Source organism: Empidonax traillii, unplaced genomic scaffold, assembly GCF_003031625.1.
Source record: "Empidonax traillii isolate 1590-97213 ecotype Southwest subspecies unplaced genomic scaffold, ASM303162v1 scaffold255:size705445, whole genome shotgun sequence".
Lineage (NCBI taxonomy): Eukaryota > Metazoa > Chordata > Aves > Passeriformes > Tyrannidae > Empidonax > Empidonax traillii.
The window spans coordinates 214,751-233,805 of NW_020955448.1; the positions used below are offsets into that span (position 1 = coordinate 214,751).

The 19,055-nt window shown below is 48.6% G+C and overlaps 1 protein-coding gene across 5 annotated transcripts in view; it reads right to left on the minus strand.

The window, feature by feature from the left end:
- SEPT11 (septin 11) overlaps window positions 1-19,055 on the minus strand; it is a 46,067-nt gene that overhangs the window by 24,813 nt on the left and 2,199 nt on the right. The window lies entirely within an intron of this gene.

The window sequence follows — 19,055 nt, forward strand, 5'->3', positions numbered from 1 at the left end:
ACTTTGCAATGCCAAGTATTTTTCACAAGCTGAGCTCACAACAGGAGGCAGAAGTGCAGTCTGATATCTGCCCAAACACCAGAAAGCTCATGAAAAGCTCTGAGGCCTGAGGCACAGCCAGAGATGAAACACAAAGCCTCCACCTCCCTCAGCGTTCCCAGGATGCAGCACATCTCCCTGAGTGGAGCAGACACAGAAAACAGGTGCAATTCTGCACAAGTATCACAGGCAGGAGAGCCAAAGGAACTAGGATTCTTAATCTTTCTCCGTGCACACAAAGGCATCGTGCAACCTAACAGCCAGTTCTGCAGCACAGAGGTGGGCTGGCAAAGTGCACACAATTTTTGGGGAGCCAAGGGCTGCATAACCTCTTACCATTGCAGCCAGGCCTCCAATCCTGCTTTTACACTCTTCAAGGGGATGGCTTTATCCACACGGAAAGGAAGCCTCTGCTGGAGAGCAACCAGCCTGATTGCTCAGAGTATCTTCAGCAGAACAGGCAAGTGATTCACGCATTCGGTCTGGCAGGACAGAAGTGTTTGTACAACAAGGGGATGCTAAGTCAGATGGCCTCACTGCTCTGGCTGTGAATCGCCCTGACAAGCTCCTGAGTACAGTCAGTGGCTGGGTTTGATCCCGACTGAGTCATCCCACTGAGAACGGGGCAACTCCAGTTGAAGAGGAGGTGCAGGTTCCTGCCCCAGAGACAACCCCAGAGCCCCTTTGTGCACCAACAACCACGGGAATGCTACAAGCATTGATTTATTCCTCTTGCCACACGGTTCTCCTTCCAGAGGAAGTCAGCAGTACTGCTCAGGCACTTCACACCAAGTGGAAAGGCATATCATCACCCTGCCTCGCTGCCTTCTTCCCAAGTGCATTTTCCCCTCAGTGGATGAACATAGCTCAGCACAACTCCTCTTACCCCAACACTGCACCTAAAACACATTCCTGGACTAAAACACCCCCTCAGCTGTCACTCACAGAAACTCAGTCCTAGGAGACGCCTTAGGAACCACAGACAAGTGGCTGTGTCTGGAAGCACTGACCTCTTCCAGGCACACTAAAAGAGGAACTGTTTGCCAAGCACCTCTCCTTGCTCCCAGCTTCAGGAGCCACAGACAAGATCAGCGTGGGTAAAACTGCAGCTCCACAGACTCCTGGAGGGATCAGACAGTTTGCACCAGACACGCTGCTAGATTTGGGTGTCTGCATGTTCTCAGGTGTCAGAGAGCTTAAGACATCCCCAAAACAGTCTTTATTTTTAAACTCTTCCTTAAGACAGCCATATCCCCTTTACTGAGCACCACATTATAGGGCATATATTCCCTCCCTCTTCCCACACCATCCAGGAGCAGGAAGCAATTCTGAACGTCCAGAGCTGTGTGCTAACCCCTACAGAAACAGCAGAGCTACATGAACAAATAAATGCTTGTTTCTTGAGAAAGATGCTGATCACTTGACTTCTCCTTCCAGAGAGCCCTCCAAGGCATCCCACAGTCGATATTTCTTGGGTCAACAACAATCTCTGAGCTGCTGTTATCACAGCTGCTGGTTTTAACTCCAGCAGGGGAAGGGAGGGGGTAAGTCAGGCAGAGACAGGCCCCCAGAGGCACAGCATCTACCTACCTACCATCCCTATAAAGAGATTTATCTTCAAGAACCCATGCCCTAGTGCTGTTCATTTTAAGGAGGGGGGGTTGGGGGGAATGCCCTGCAAGAGATAAAAAAGGGTTTGCAATCTCAGAACCTGCATCTGTTGTTCTTCATATACAGCTCCTAGTGGCAAAAGTTCTGTAGGTGAAGCAACGCTGCAGCGGATGCTCTGAGGCAAACAGTGGGTCTGCCTGGATGGGAGTCACTGAAGCCATCCAAAACAATCCAGCTGATGAGGCACGTGCAAGGAGAGAGTCAGCCCGTTCCTCCTAAGCCACAGCAGCTTGGCAGAACCAGCAGGGATAAAGGGGAAGTTATTCTCCTGGTTTGAGTCAGGAACAGTGCACAATCTGTGTGTGGATGGGGAGATAAAGGTGGGCCCCATGATGGGAAATGCATCCCTCCTCCAGAGGCAGCACGAAGGAGAACAGTGTCCCTATAAGCCACAGGGTGTGTGGTAGTTGGTCGGAGATAAAGCAAAAATTGCTCTTCTCCTGGGTAGGAAAAAAGCCCCACTCCCAAAAGGTTGAGGAGGGCAGATTCCCAAGGACACGTGCAGTTATTGCCACGGTCTCTGGTCCGCTCTCCTCACTCAGGACATAGCCACGGTGAGGACTGTTCCCCCAGCCCCAGCAAGCTCCCGGCTCAGCCCCTTTTGTCTTAAGGCTGCTGGCAAACCCTTCCCTCGGCCCCTCCTGGCCCAGAGCTGCCGCCAGCTGGGGGTCACTTTCACACGGCCTCCCAAGAGTTAAAGAAAACAAAAACGAGCCTCGAATTCGAGAGGGGGGGGAAACGCTGGTATGCAAAATATTGAGCTCAACCACAAATATGAAGCAAGTGTTTAGTTATTTGAGGCCACACGACTCGGGAGGCACCTTTAAGAAACTCTAAAAGCTTTTATTGTTGTCAGCAGCTCAGGGCAGCAACATTTTTGACCCGTTACTAGGCACACGTTCCTGTGTTTCTGAAGTCATCTCAGATGCTATATCCAAAGCCAGGGACCTCTGGGATAGTTTTGTCTGCCCAAAAATGCAGCTCAGGGAAGAGCAGAGAGCACAGAAGCTAAGAGCAGTCAGCAAGAGACAGATCTATCGTACCCTCTCCATGCCAGCAGGGCACCAAGTATCCCCAGTGTCCGTGCCAGAGCTAAGCTCTCTGTTCCTTGAAATAGCACCCACAACCCCTCTCCCCTTCCTTACAGAGGCTTAAGGGATGGTCAGACCCATAACTGTTGGACAAGGGAACTTATGAATAATAGTATGGGGAGAACACAAAGAGCAGGAACAACTCCCTTGCCCTCCCTGCCATGGAGTGATGTCACAAGGAAAGGGCCCGTAGCAATCAATCAGTTCATCAGCTCATCGGAGGAAGGACTTCTTGGCTGTTGTTTTAGGCTATGATAACCATCAGTGTCATCAGCAAAAGAGGGGGAGTTCCTGTCCCCATGCTGCTGGGCTGGCTGCAGGATTGGGCAGATGTCTCCACAAGCTACTGGGAAGTCTGGGAATTCCTTAGTTGGTCCCCCCACACACACATTTTTCCCTTCTCTCTCAACAGGGAGAGGACACCCTGTGGAAAGCACGTTCTCATTCTGTACATCAATGTGTCAATCAAGACATGAAGATCCATGCCTCCCGCCCTGCCACCAACCCAGCAGTGACTCACTGCTGCAGCTATTGTCCCCAAGGGATGGACTGCAGGAGCCCATCTTGCTCTTCCTGGACAAAAGCTGGCACCAGCTGCAGCTGCTCAGGGACACACAGCTTCTCACTAGGCCCTCGTCCCAGCCCTCCAGCAACGTCTGGAACAAGCTCAAGGAGCCAGCTCTCCCTATTCCCAGTAACAGGGAATGCTGTCAGCAGTGCTATGCCACAGTTGGCTCTCTCGCTCAGTGAGCAGAGAGCACACAGGCAATACAAAAAGGCTCTCCTTGAACATGCTGGATTTTCCTTTTAATCCCCAAGAATCATGATAGCAGAAATCAGGATAGCGGAAAAAGTTATTTTGGGGGAGGAAGACTGGAAGCAACTTTCCAACAAAGGACTGGGCAGAGCAGATGAGAAAGGGCAGGTGTAGATCCAGTGCCATCCCCCTTTGCACAGAATACTGCTCTAAGGATAAAATCCCGTGGATCCATGAAATTACCAGCCATAGGAGGTTGCCAGTGAGAGCAAGGAAGGAGTTCCCCGAGGAGACACCCCCAGAGAGCAGGTGATGCTGGACACGCTTCCACTGGTGCAGGCATTAACAGACAAGAGAGCTGCTCTCTCCAAGGCTGGCTCCCTAAATGAAGGGCAGGATGACACAGGGCACAGCCAGCAGGCATCACAAGCTGCTCCCTGGCCAGATGCAGCCCACCCAGCCCGGGCCTGTCCCAATCCCAGCTCCCCAGCACACACTGGGGACACGCTTCCCGCGCCTCCGAGGCACGATGGCAGGGAAGCCAGGGGACTGCTTACATTGGCAAGCTGCAGCAACTCGGCAGGAGCACGGAGGAAAAAGGATACAGTTGCATTCTTCTGGAAAGAGGGAAGTCAGCAAAATCTGACAATTCAGGAGTGGCTGGAGAGAGCGGGAACGAACATTTGTCTTCGGGCAAAATGTTTGGCTAAAGGTCAGCACAAGCTCGGAGCACTCGCAGTTCCATTTATGCCAAGAACTGACATAAAAGACATTTTCCTCCATAGGTTTCCAAAAACCACGGACATTTCTATTTGGAGTAGAAGTGACTAATGCTTCTAACAGCCCCTGATGTCACAAACTGCTAACCAGCAAAAAAAAAAAAAAAAAAAAAAAAAAAAAAGCAGCAAAGCTGGACTTGGGGGATGATAAGGACCATATGTGCATTCCAGCAAGGCTTGTAAACTCACTGCAGGGAAAAAAAGAAAAAAGGAGAGAGGAAGGAAGGGGGGAAAAAAGAGACATAATGTGACAAACAAGAATGAAGACCATCCAAAGGCAGAGCCCAATGAGAACCAGATGCTCCCTGCTTCTCTGGCCAATGTCTCTCCTGACAGCAGACAGCATGCAGGAAGGCATGTTGCTATATGGACGTTAGAAACACTTTGCTTGCTTGCTTTCAGTTCTTTTACCCTTTTCCAGCCCTTCTGGCTACACAGTCCCACACCACCATAGATACAGATATAGATATAGTCCAGCAAGGCAGTAGAGAGGAAAAAGCCAACAACAGCCATTTCCTTCTGTATTTCACCGTCATGCACTTAAAATAGCCCTGAAACAGCTGCACCAGGGGCCCTTAAATAAGTGGATTTGTAGTTTGCTAAAAGCCTTTAGCTGGAGGCACAGCACAACCTGGGAGAGAGGGAAGGGCGATACACAAACCCAGCGAGACTCCCAGTTACACTCACACGGGCCAGGAGCAACCTGGGACACTGGAGGGTAGAACTAACACAAACCTGGCAACCTGACGCCATTTTCCTCCAACCTTCCCCAGGCTTCCACCACCCGCACTCCAGTCAGGGCTGTGAACACAGCCAGAGCACAAGAGAGATTTTGAGAAAGGAAAGCAGCCCAAAGGCCCTGCTCACCAAGCTGTAACAAGGCAGCACTGTTCTGATACCTGCTCAAAGTAAGGGCTGCTCTGGACACAAAAGGCAGCAGTTTTCCTTGAGGTGCTGCAGGCACCAGCAGGGCTGCCTCGCAGCTCCTTAACCCTGTGTGTTCTTGCCTGAAAAGCTGCAGCCACACATCCAGGGCACGTTCTGTCAGCATCTATTCAGCAAGCTCCAGGGCTGAAAGGTGCCCCACATCGTGCTCAGGATAATTAATTAGCACTGGGACGTACAGCCAGGCTCCATGTTAATGCAGCTTCGGGTCATTTATTTACGAGTTCTCTTGAGTCCGGACTAGAGTTCAGATTTAGCACAGCAATTGTCTTCACATCAACATCCTAAGATAACACTGACGTACATATACAGATGTGGCATATCCAGGTACCACAGCAGCATGGACAAATAGGTCCTGAATTCAAAATAACCACCACCCAACCCAGCTCCTTGGAAAACCCCTACCAGGGCTTTCAGGGTCTGAACCAGTGCTAGATACACACTGGAATTCCCCAGGGAAACTTTAGTGGTCCGGCACCAGCAAGGCAGTATAAATCCAGTATCAACTGGAGTGAATTCTTAAATTCATATGCAGCATGCACATGCATATATAACCCTAAGGTTACTAAATAAAAGGGCCAGAGAAAACATTTCAGGTTTAGCCAAGTCCAGTCTTACTACTCTCATCAGCAACGGGTACACTTGAGTGTGGTTCTGACCCAGTAATGGGAAAACAACAACAAAGCAAGAAAACCAGCTTTTAATGAGTTCATGGCATGGTCTAATACACTGAGTGTTGAGTCACAGCCCTCACATCTGCTTTGAAAAGGAAAACAGAACACACAGACCCCCCCTTATGGTACATAAGCTCTTCTAGGGCACCAGAAAAGACACTCAACACAAATAAGAAAAGGTCAGCAATCAAAGAGTATTGAAGACTACAAATATTGTTGTTTGCCTTAGTGTGCAGTTTTCCATCTTCAGCAAGAAGGACAGTAAAACTGAGCGTAACTGAATCTGCACTAGGAGGAAAAGGGTGAAGGTTTACTCAGTTCTTCAGCTGACAGTTTTGAATCATCAGTACACAGACTTCAAGCTCTCAACTGACTCAACAGCAACCACCGGCCTCCAGCAAGTCTTGGTTCCTCTGCCTTAAACAGGGAAAGCCAACACTCAGGGTTTTATAAATAGGAGCAATTCCCCATTTCCACTGAACGACTTCCTTCCCTTCACCTCATTAATTCCAAATTTTTGTGGTTGCATTGGAAGACTATGTTTTGTCTTTCCAAAACACTTAACTGGCCAGAGTTCCTCCAGAGGAAAGTGCATCTGATCTAGGTCCTCAGCACAGTCATAACACTGGGATTGCTAGGAGATGGGACTCGAAGGCCTCTCTACACCAGGTTTTTTATCCTCCTCGAGTTTTGCTGTACTGATAAATGCTACAGAGACCTCAGATTTCTGGAGTCCATCGGCAGTGGAAGACAAAACATTTTTCTCGCCGCAGACAGGAATGTTCCCACAGTCCTCTCCACGTGCATTACTTGCTAAGGGGCAGGATCACAACAGCGTTTGATGGCCACTACAATCCTGGTGATGCTCCAAGTCATAAAGAATCCCTGGACAGGACACGGGCAGTTGCCTGACATACACTCCAGACCATCTGAACTCCATAAATGCACAGCTAAATAAACATTCACAGCACCAGAAGAAAGGATTAACTCTCTAGTCACATGGAATCAGAGCATGAGCTTTACAGCTCCAGTTTTTGGACCGCATCAGAGATAAACCTTTTATTCTAGAGATTTAACCCAACTCTCAGAGACATGAAGAGCCCCACACTGCCTATTTTCTGCACTGGAGTTTATCTTGAGCTATTCCTCCCCACACCCCAAAAGAGAAGAGGCTTTCCTTGCACTCACGCTGCTCTTGACAAAGTAACACAGTGGGAAGGACTTTACAGAAGGACAAATTCCCACCCCAGCGCAGCCAAACCCCCTCCTGCAGCTGAGCATCTCTGTCCTCTCCAGAACACACAAACACACCAGCAAGGAAATCAAAAGTCCATGGTGGCCTCCAAAGGTGGCTCAGGCAGCACCAGCACTCTACAACAAAAGAAGGATGTTTTCCTGCAGGAGATGGGGGATCTTGCCCTCAATTACAGGCAATGACACCTCAGGTTTGTCTGACAAGGTTCTTTTGCCAGGACCTATTTCCCAAACACCTCTGTTGTTGAGGCAGGAATTCCTGGGGAATTAAATAAATAGTTGCATTGGTGCAGGTGGGATTTTATTATTAAGGCAACGAGGCCAGAGCACAGCTCAGCAGATGCACCAGGCCCCTGAGCTGTTGGAGCACAGCTTCCTTGCCAGGGCTGGATCCTGGCAAGAGGCAGTGGGGCCGTGCCAGCACTGAGGGCAGGGAGTTCATCTGCAACCAGAGCCCCAATTCTTGCCCTGGGCTTAAGCTCACAGCGAAGGGCTGGGCACAACACCGTAAGTCAAGTTCTCTGTACACAATGCAGAGCAACAGAACAACTTTTTACTGAAATTTGTGGCACCTCCCCAGCAACTCCCCGTTTTACACTAGGCACTGTATACCAGAAATCTCTCAAGTCTGTAGTAAAGGCAAATGTCAGGCTTAATATAAAAAGCGATGTCACAGGTGATAACCCACTGCAGAAGCAATGACAGAGCACGAGTGTGCTGCGGTACCAGCTTTGTAATCTGCCATGCAGACCAGACACACAGCCTGGAGAAAGCCTTTGCTCAGCAACTCAGCGCTGGGAAACAGCAATTTCACATTGTCAAGGATTTCCAGAAGGTTTAAAGCAGATTTATTAGTTAAATCCTAATAATGCAAATAAAGTCAGACGCAAAAGTGGTGTAAGTCGCCACATATGGAAACCCCTGCCCACACCCCCCCTTCCTGAACGTCTGTTACCAAAGCACAAGGCTGTACAGTTCCCCTGTCCCTCCTTCCCCATCCCCAGGAAACAGCCAGGCTGGGGGATGAGGAGGACAAGGCTGGCTCAGCTGCCGTTTCAGTAACCGATTTCTGTCCCAGCCAAGGTCCTTCTGCAATGTTTGGACGTAGGGACATAACTGAAGGGGTTAGAGTTTCTTCCCTTTTAAAAGTCAGTCCCCAACAGAAAGGCTGCAAGTCCCCCCCTTCTCAGCAAGGGCTTTGGAGGCTCCACTGACACCCCCAAGTCCCACTCCCACACTTCCCCTCATTTAAGCAAGTTCAGATGCTTCAGTCCCTGACCCTTCAGCCAACTGCTATGTTTTCATAAGCTAAGCTTTTCTTGGTGAACCACTTGCATTTTTGCTCTAGAAAAAAGGGCATACATCCCCCAAAACAAGAAGACCCACATGGTAACTGTGTAAAGGTACAGTACAAAGAAATAAGCAAGAGAAAAAATATTTTCCCTTTGGCTGTTGCTATGTTTTATTAACACTAAGTACTGTTTGAACACCTACTTATAGAAAACAACAACTCCTAAAGCAAAACACTAAGAGTTCTATACAAACCTACATTAGTGGCTACATTCCAGACACTAATTAAATGCCTCCTATAATAATAAAATCCTCTTCTAACTTACAAATAAGGACTTGATCCAAAAATGTACTATCACTTTCATGTTTGGTGTGCCCCCCTGACACTGGTTCCAGAACCGGCTATTTTTCCCCAAGTTCTCCATCCCAACAGAGTTACAGCAAATCTCCTCGGAGCCTTCTGTGATTAACTCAAATCCACCAAGATCCCCCCAGGCAAACAGTGCACACGACCTTTGAGAGAGTGAGACACTCGTAAGGGCTTGCAAAGGGGTAGCTATGGTCTAAGGTGCCCCTCAGGTGTGATGAGACGCTCGGCTATTAAAACCAGACTCCAGTGGTGTTTTCAGCCCTGCCACAGAGCAGTTGGATGAGCAGAGAGCAAATAAACCACAGCTAGTGAGAGGCAGCCTCCGATCCTGCCCTACACGCTGTCAAAGGCCTCCCATCCGCATTCCAAGGCTCCCAAACACCTTTGTGAGCTGGACCTCTGGCTTCTGGTGTCTGGGTCCTGCTCCGCCTGCAGTGTCGCGACAGTTTAATTAAAAGCAGGAGCCTGCCAAGCTGGAAACAGGCCGGGGAATGCTGCTGGGATCACATGTGGCTCTGGAGGCTGGGGCCGAGGCAAGGCTCCCATTTCGTCAGGTAAAGGGACTGAGCTGCCTGGAGCTGTGAGATCAAGCGACCTGGCATGTGCCCAGACAGTCCAAGGACTTGAAACAAGGAAACTGTCTTCCCAAATGACAACACTACTTCAAAAGGTGCTTGGGAAAAGCCAGAAGCTAAAAACATCTCCCTGTGTTGTTCCTTACTCGTTTGGTGTGTACAGAATTGGTGTATTTAATGTATTTCTGCAACTTCCGAGTATCCTGCCCAGAGCCCACTGCAGCTCTGCACAAGGGCCAGGCTTTAAGAACTAAGCGGGACACTTCCAAATATTACCCTGAGCTAATCCAATGTTATTTTTCCCGCAGCAGCCCCGCCACTCACAAGACCGTTGGCAGAGATTTGCAAACCACTGGCATTCACCCACATTCTCTGGAACCGTGTTCTTCCAAATTCATAAATTATTCCATACACAGGCTGCTGCAACATCCATTAGCTGTCGGTGGAGCCCTGCTAAAAGGTTAAACCAGAGCCGGTATCCACCCCCGCAGATTAATTAATGTTGGCCACCACATTCTGCTTCCACTGTCCCCCCCGCTCATCTTTGCCCTTTGAAGGGAACACAAAAGCAGATGGATACAGATTTCATTTTAATTTCTGCCCTCCTGTCAAGACTTGTGCTGTAGCAACCCATGCCACTGCTTGTAACAGTGCAATGTAAAACAAACCCCACACTTCCAATATTTTTCTCCCATAGACCCCAAAAGTGAATAGAACCGAGTCTCCAGTGTACCACGCTTCCGCACAGTCCAGCTGCTCAAACTTGTCCTGGTCAAGCTCAACACAGAATTCAAAGTCTTGCAGCCTTAAGAACACACAGAATATATATTGCACTCCACTTGGTTAAAGCCACAGCTCAAGGACAGCTTCTGGAACGAAACATTTTGCAGGGCTGTTTCTCTGAGTAACTGTATTAAGCAAGAGGATTTGCCATTAGCTTGCCCCTCCCGCAGTTCCTTTACACTGTAGCTTGGTGTGCTCACAGCACTGGATTTTTCCTCCTGGAAGCACCGGGATAGGCAGCAGGGCACGTGAGGTATCATGGGTGAGCCGAGCACTGAAGTGTTCAGCTTGGCCAGCACACAGCACAGCACAGCTGAGCACGTGTCCTGCACGGAGCAGGAGTGACTGTGACAGATGAGCAGCGCCGTTGCCCAGAGCTCCACCGCACCGGGCTCTGGCTCTCTGCAGCAGCCAGGCTCCAGAGGCCTGACACAGCAGGTAAAGCCTGTCACAAACTCACGCAGCCAAACCTAAGGATCCGGGAAGACAAACAGGCCCGAAGGCACCGCTCCGAGCAAGCGCCTCCTGCAGAGGGCTAGGGATGATTAGTTCACATGAAGGAGTTCCCTGCTCTGACATGCTCTACGACTCCAAGAGCTGCAGACCTGCCTATTCCAAAACTGGGGCACAATTCCCACGTGCAGTGCACGTTTTTGCCCTTGGCTCGAGTTATTTCATGAGAGATACCAAAGCAAGAGATCTGCTGCTGCATATTCCTTATTAACAATGCGGACTCCACCCCCACATCGCTGGGGTCTGACAGGCAAATAACTGCTCCAGGAACTTGAGAAGCCTTCCAAGAGGAAGGCTAATGCCCAGCTCTTCCTTCCATAGCTGTCCAAGAGCAGAAGCCGGGTTTATTAAAGCTCCCACTCCGCACATCATACACCAACACAGCACAAGCCTGTGCCCGCTGCAGGCCGGCAGCGCATTCCGACCCCAGGAGTCAGCACAGGCTGGAGCAGCCCTTCCCTGGGCACATGAGGTTTGATTCACATTTTCTCAGGTCACTCAGCCCCTAAGGCTGCAAACTGGAGCATAAACCTCAAGAGTGGACTTGCACAATCTTCCTACTTATCTATCCTCCTACTTAGACAGTACCCCAGAGGATGGCACGCATCCAGCCTTCTCCATCCTCCTTCCTACCATCCAGCACCACTGGACTCCAGACACTGAGCCACGACCTGTCTCTGCAAGGCACAGCACCAAACCAAGAATACCAGGCCCCTGCCCTTAACAGCTTTCAATTGCCAAGATGCTGCAGCACACACACTCCAGAGAAAGTCCCCTTTACTGGAGCTGGTGTGGGTACAGACAACATCCACACGCTCTTCTCTTGGGACTCCTCACTGTACATTTTACACAGGGACCAACCACCTATCTCATGCCAGAAACATGGACTGTTTTCTAGCCTGTTTGAACTTTACACTTCCCCTCAAACTGAAACCAGGACAGCATGTAAGCTCTATCACAGCTAGCCTGGATTTATACTTCTAGCTTTTTGGCTCATGCCCCTGCAAGAAATCATCAGGTTACTTGGTTAGACCATGAAAAAATACTGCTCTCCTTGGGTTATATCAAAACTTGGTAACGCACATCCCATTGGAAAAATGCTCTTCCGAGTTCCATTCCTGGCAAGACCAAACCTGGAGGAAATGTAGTTGTGTACAGAAACGGAGAACAGTCACACATCAGACTACAATTTCAATTTATGTTTTGTTTAAATAACAAAACACCTCAGGCCTTCATGCTTAAGCGGTTCTGGGCTACAACACAGAAATTAACTATGTCTTAGGAATGCTCTATGTGAAAATTGCCCTCAGTTGCATTACCCTAAACCCAGAGAAACAAGGTCAGAGTTACTCACGCTGCTCACTTTTAAATCCTTCCTCCTTATTGTTCTATCTCCTTGACAGCATAACTTGCCTATTACCTCATTTGAATAGTTATTTTCTTGCAAGTGGTTTTAATTAAAAGCATTAGTCCGGTAATGCCTCTGTGCCCCAAGATCTCGCTCCATGTGGTTCAACGGGGCGAGGTTTGCAAAGGTGACTACGGCTGTGCTATTAATTCACTGATCACAACCTGGTAAAATGAGGGAGGGAATTATCCTCTGCTTTACACACGGAGAAAACAAAGGCATTTGCCCACGACCACCCACCAAGTCGGAAGCTGGAACACTCGCAGCATGCCAGTCACATGGGCCCTGACCCCAAGTGGCTCTTGTAATTAATGCTCTAATAATTAATGATTGCTTATCTCCAAATGCTGAATTGCAGGAGTGCTTTCCAGCAGGGTGAATATCCATCTACCTGGAAACACACAGCCCAAGGTCCCCTGACAGCACTACTCAATCATGTATCAGAAACCAAAGTGAATCGCTCTAATTGTTCAGTGACCATCAGCTGTGCGTCCCAGAAGGAGAGGCACTTCTCCCAGAAGTTGTTTATTTCCATTTTCAGGCAGCTTCTTTGTAACTCAGAGCACCAGGAGGGTTTACCACAGCCTCCTCAAGAGCCGCCCCCGGGCCCCAGTAGACACTTGCATGCAGGTTCTCCCCAGCTCCTAGGGCTGGTGCCACTTTCCGCCTCCACTGGACACCAGGGACTTGTGTTGCAATCACCAAACCTTTGCCTTCCCCACAAGACAAGGGGAGGAAAAATAAACCAAATTAGGTCAAATGCTCCTGAAAAACGCCAATTACTTTATATATAGCGATTGCACTGCAGTGTCGTTTAATCTCAGCTGAAATTCCCTGCTTTGCTCCGGCTGCCATATTAAAGTGCCATGTATTTAATATTAATGAGGCAGATGAAACAGAATGAGACTAGGCTGGCATTTTCTGTGATAAAAGAGAGTTTGTGGCAGAAAAGCATTCATTTAAAAGCACTAGGGATTTTTCTTAGCTTGGAAGTTACATACAGTATACAGGAAACCAACAAAACCCTTTTCAAATGTAATTAAAAATCTTAATCTTCTGATTCTATGAGCTAACAAAGGCAGCCATTGTTTCTTCTGTTAAAAAAACCACAACAGCAGCAAGTTGGGTTACCTGGCCACAACTATGGGAAGCTTTACAGATAAAGTTGCTGAAACAGGATTTCAACAATTACTTCCCCCCCACAGCCCCAGTGTTCATACCCTTGTGCTTACACTCAGGCAAAAGATCTCAGAGCTCAGAACTCTGACTGCCCAAAAAGTAAGAGGCACAATGAGGTCTGCCAGAGCCCAACCTGGACATGAAACAGATCTGAAGGAGTTAAAAACAGCAGCCAATGGATGTGGTGGGGAAGTGGTGTGATTTATCACCAGCGCAAGTCACCAGATGATCTGGCAAAATCCCTGCTCCTCTGGGGGTCTTGCCATGAAGATTTGAGGGCTGTGCATATGTTCAGTCCCAGATGGCTGCGTTAAGCCTTATAATCACTCCTGGCATGTAAACACGAGCAATACCTGCTCACAGTACGACAAACTAATCTTTTAGCTGGAAAAGCTGACAATAAATGAGCACTGTCTCCACTTGTTTAGTTCATCAATTTCTGACAATACCAGTCTTGACACCTCGAACTAGGAACAAAACAACAACAAAGACTACTGAAATACCATTAGCCACGTTGCTTCTACTTCTGTTGTGCAGATACACAAAAACGTAACTCTACCAATTAAAACAAAAGGAGACAGAGAACAGAAAAATCTTGAATCACACAAAGAAGCAAATCCAACTACATTTATGCACCGCTTCTTTACCAGCGTTTCCTCCTGCACATTTCCTGCACACATGTGGAGGATGTGGGGAAATCCATTCTACTGCAGAGATATGCCAGGAATGAGTGTCAGTGATAACCTGACACCTTCACCTTCCCAGGGTGAAACTTTTTCATTTCCAAGATGGCCTCCTGCCTGCCAAATTTTGCCCCAGAAAAATTAATCCAGGACTGTCAGTCTGACATTCTTCATTCATCTGAAAGCTGCCAAAAGCTGCCAGGCTGACTCAGACTGGAGGAGAAGGGTTTGCACAGGGGCTGAAAGGAGATGATTTGTGTGCTTCAAAACGCAAAGATTTGGCCACGGCTACAGCTGGGAACCTCTACCTGGAAGGCTAAAAGCAGCCCTGCAATTCCACCTCTCCTGCAGTTGTCACTCTTGTACTTCCCTGGGAATCAGCTTCCATGCTGCCCTGTGGAAGAGGGAAGCACAAGCTCGTGCAGTCACCAAGCAAGCCATCTACCCAACTTGCTCCTCTCCCACCTTCCTTTCCTCTGCAGACAAAACAGAGGCTGCCACCCCCAGACTGCCAGAACCTCCATTCAAGCCGTGTTCGTGTGCTTACACAAAGCATTTCACACACTTGGTGCAGTCCCCACGTGCCTGGCAAACAGTTTCTGCTGAGCCTCCTGCTTACACGGGCCATTGTCATCCACAGAACCCACCGCGTAAACACCCAGACTCGGCAGAGCACCTTCAGAGCCACAGACAGCCCTCAACACTCCTGCAAGTCACTGACGAAAAGTTCCCCCTCAGGATTCAGAGCGCTGTCTCGCTTCCACACCCACCACGTGAGAGAGGTTAACACCATTTCTGAATGAAATACGTAATAGCCATGCAGATTTCCAGGAACAAATTCTACTAGAACTACTGCTGTGCACAGGAATCCATTCTCAGGAGCTGCTGGCAAAGCAGGCAACAACTGGGGCAAAATCAAAACGTTTCTAAAACAGGTTTTTTTATATTAACTTGTGCCAAGTATTCATGACCAATCTGGTAAAGAAATAACCCACAATTACAGTACTTCAGGAACATATTTCCAGCAGCTAGATCCCATCTGAAAATAAATCTGGGATGCAGAAATGGCAACAGAATATCATTAGACAACAGAAAGATCTAAAGAAGCTATAAGCTGAGATGGAAGAAGAAAAACCCAACTCCCTAAAACAGTAGCAGTCTGCTTTGACAACACCGTATGTGGGATGCTACTACGGAAAACAAAAAGCTTAAGCCTGCAAGAAAATATTTATCTCCTTCCTATTTTCAGCAACTTCAAAGCTCTAACTGCAAATTCAGATCCTAAGGCTACTTTGCCACTCTGCTAAACACAGGCACAGGCTGTATTTTTAAGTAAGGGGTCCCAAAAATAGCTCAAGACTTATAAATCAGAGCTCAGCACAATACCTGTACTACCAGGGAAATGGCAATAATGGCCCTTGGACTACAGTTCATGCCAGGAGGGCATCACTTACATGGGACAAGCAGAGCACTCCACAGGGGGAGAGCTTCCAGAAGGGCAAAACGAAAACCACAGGGAGCTGCTGCTCCTCCTTCTCATGGCTCTTGCCCCGCTGCCTCATGCCTGGCCAAGTGGACCTTGCCTAAGCCACATAATTCACACCTGCCCGAGCTGTGGACAAGGAAGAGCTCTGGCAACTCTTGCAGGTCCTGCCAACACATCTAAACCAGGCACCAGGGTGTAGAGGATGGGGAAAGGCATCCAGATGGGATGAAGAGGGAGCATCTCCTATTCCCATCACATAGCAGCATTCAAACTAGCACTAACATTATGGTAATCATGAACAACATTTGGGGTTAATTTTTGTTACTACTGCTGTGAGCTAAGAGAGAGAGACCCTGAAGATGGATTTGTGGCTCTGCTCTGGAGCATCTCCAGCAGAATTAACACTGAGCTCTCCCCACGCCGTGGTGTTTGTCTGAACCATTATTCCGCATCACTTACTCCAGTAGGCTGCAGAGCTGCTCACGGAGCTGGAAGCGCAGGCAGCTCCAGAGCGTACCTAAAAAAAGCTCCAAGTACTATTGGGAGGCTTTTTTGTTTATTTTTAAATCACCTGCTTGCATCCAACTGTTCTACGCTGAAGATGCTCCTGTATCTTTTCCTGCAAGAGCCACTGTGGCTTGACAGGACTGGAGCCTAGAGCCAAACCACACCAAGGATGAGGCTGGGAAAGGCAGGAGCGTTTGCCAAGCCAACACAAGACCCTGTCCCCGGCATCTCTCCTCCAAAGCAAGCCACGAGCTACTGAGCAGCCTCGTGACCATGCTCTAGGAACCACCTCAGGACGGAGAGCCGCAGAGAGAGAACCAACAACCTTCAAACGGTTCGAGAGCGGGCAGCCAGCCAGTCAAGCTTTCTCTCTCTCTTAGGGGCTGCAGGGGGGTGGGAAGGGGACATATGAAACATGTCCCAGCGCTGAGCAAATATTTTACTTCTCAGATTCATGATGGTTACTTAATCAATCCCCATTTTAGGGGCCCTACTCAGACACTCAAATTGATTCCCCATCATCTCATCTATACAAAGTAAGGCCTTTCCAAGTATCTCCATCAGATGCTGACTCCTGGTCAGCTCCCTTCGTGCTGGAAAAGCTAGAGGCCCTGAGCATGTAGTGGGACTGGACACCTGACCTGCCCCACAACCTAGACTGTGCTGAAAAAAGGCGAGGAGGAGGCAGGTTCCCACCATTGTTAATATCAACAGGAGCAACAAGAATTGTCTGAAAGAATTTCCTACTGCAAACAAGGCACTGAGGTGAACAAAGGAAGCTGAGAGGTCACAAACTAGAATACGGTCCTGTGTGCACCACCCAGGTCTGCTTCCCTGGTGCAGACAGCTGAGCCAGGCCCAGCCCAAGAAGGCCCACTGAGCAGCCAAAAGCAGGCAAGGAAGCCAAAACCTGTGCCCCTGCCACCTCAGCAGCCCCAGCAGCGCCACACAAGCCCATAACGTCACATTCACTGTGACCAGTGAGTCACCGGCGAGTGAGAGCACAGAAACGCTCACAGAGACAGGGGACACCCCTTTTCTTTGTGCTCATCTCTTGCTCTACCTTCCCATCTCCCTCTCCTTCCTCCCCTCCATGGAAACCAGCAGTCTCTCATTATCAAGTATTTTTAAAACAGATGGGAGAGTGCACTGCACTGTTTTAATCTCTCAGATAACGTTTTCCATGGTTCCCGTGTCAAATTTGCATTGCAGCTTCATTTTCCCTCAATTGTGGTTCGACTTGGAGCAGGGTGTAAATCACTGTTCACATGTTAGTAAACATGAGTCTCGCTCCTGTAAGAGACCAAGCTCTGATTCTGTAAACATTTGGGATAAACACACAAAGAGAAGGGTAGCGAGCCAGAGCCCTCTTCCATGCTCTGATCTACTAAGAACCCATCCCACACTGGTCAAGATGCTGGGAAGTAACCCAGGAGGAAGAAAGGGGTCCCATATCTAGCACCTCTCAACAGTTTCCACACTGCGAGTGGCTTATCTCACACTGAATCCAGGTGACCATGTGCATCCTCCCAGCCTGGGGCATGTTTAAGCACATGCACGGCTTTCATCAGCTGAGAGCTCCCAGGGCAGCTCCCAGCACCAATCCTGCCAAAATACTGCTTATGCATGCCTTTATATTTACATACCCAGAGCAGGCTCCATTAAGGCAAATGAAATTACAGGCAGCGCATTACGCATGTGCCCTCACATCTGTGGGATCAGGGCCTAAAAATGAAAGCCGCCCATCCTACCAAAACACGCCCTGCTCAGCTACAATTAAACACAGACACTTCAGAGCAGTTTGCTCAAGTTATTCTTTATGCATGCTTTTACAATTAACATAATGTCATATCCTGCCAGAACGTAAAAGGTTGTGACTCAGGAATGTTATCATCGTTTTTAAGTCAAACTGACGCGCTTTTGGTTTCATTCCTTTCCTTTCCCCCTTCCTTTAATTCTCCCTCCAACCAGACGCATACCACTCAAGGCTCCACTTAATCACATTCTGTAAGAAAGTTGCAAAGCAAATCTTCACCAGTCTTGCCTTCCTCTACCATGTAATTAAGTGCTTCCAACTCCCTGCCACCCTCCCAGCAACACAACGGCAGCATGCAAAGTGGGAGCAGAGAGGATTAGATAAGAAGGTACACAACACAAAACGCCCCCAAATGCCTCCCCAGCGTCAGCCCACCGTCCTTTCTTCTCTTATCACCCCAAGATAAAACAACTCTTCTCCAAAAAGCACCGAGGGCTCGGGAGGGTGAAGGGTCTGCCCACTAGCTGCTTGCGAGGAAGCCGAGTGCCCTCATCCTTCCCTCTCCCACACGCACATGCTTCTCATGCTGAAGGATGCTTTATCCTGCAGTCAGCCCCACTGGACTGGACTCAGCAGCACACGCACACGGGGATTTGGTTTAACTAATGCAAAACCCTTAGTGGATGCTGCTTTGGGATTGCTCGTAGACTTGGATTAACAAAAAACATGAGAGCCTAAGTGGCAGCACGAGTTTAACATAACAACAAAAAAATAAAGCAAAACACATACTCAGAAACAAACAGCAATCGTGTCTTGCAATAAGCCACGCTCCTGAGCCTCTTCATGTTGTGAAGTTACCACTCCACACAAAGCCAAAAGGCTTGGCAATACCCTTCAGCCTGCCCTAAAAACCAGTTGAAGCCGTGATTTCAATGCATCTTCTTACAACGAGAGACAAACTTCAATTTCCAAGCATGCTTCAGACCTTAAGATCAAGGAATCATTTCAGAAGAAGCTTTACAAATAGCTGGTATAATTTATAAGTATTCTGTTAACAAACATCAGCTCTTATTTTGCTTAGTAGCATAACTTCCCCACCTCCAGTAACACCATTAACCCCATCTCCATACATTTGCTTTGCCACATCAGAGGAACCATACAGCCCCGCAGATCCACAAGCACATAATAAACGCCAAAAGAAACTGTCTCATTCTGGTCACATCTTGAACGCAGACCATTCTCTTATTATGAGAAGGAGCCACATTCAAGTCCTCGGCTCATGGGCAACATCTGTG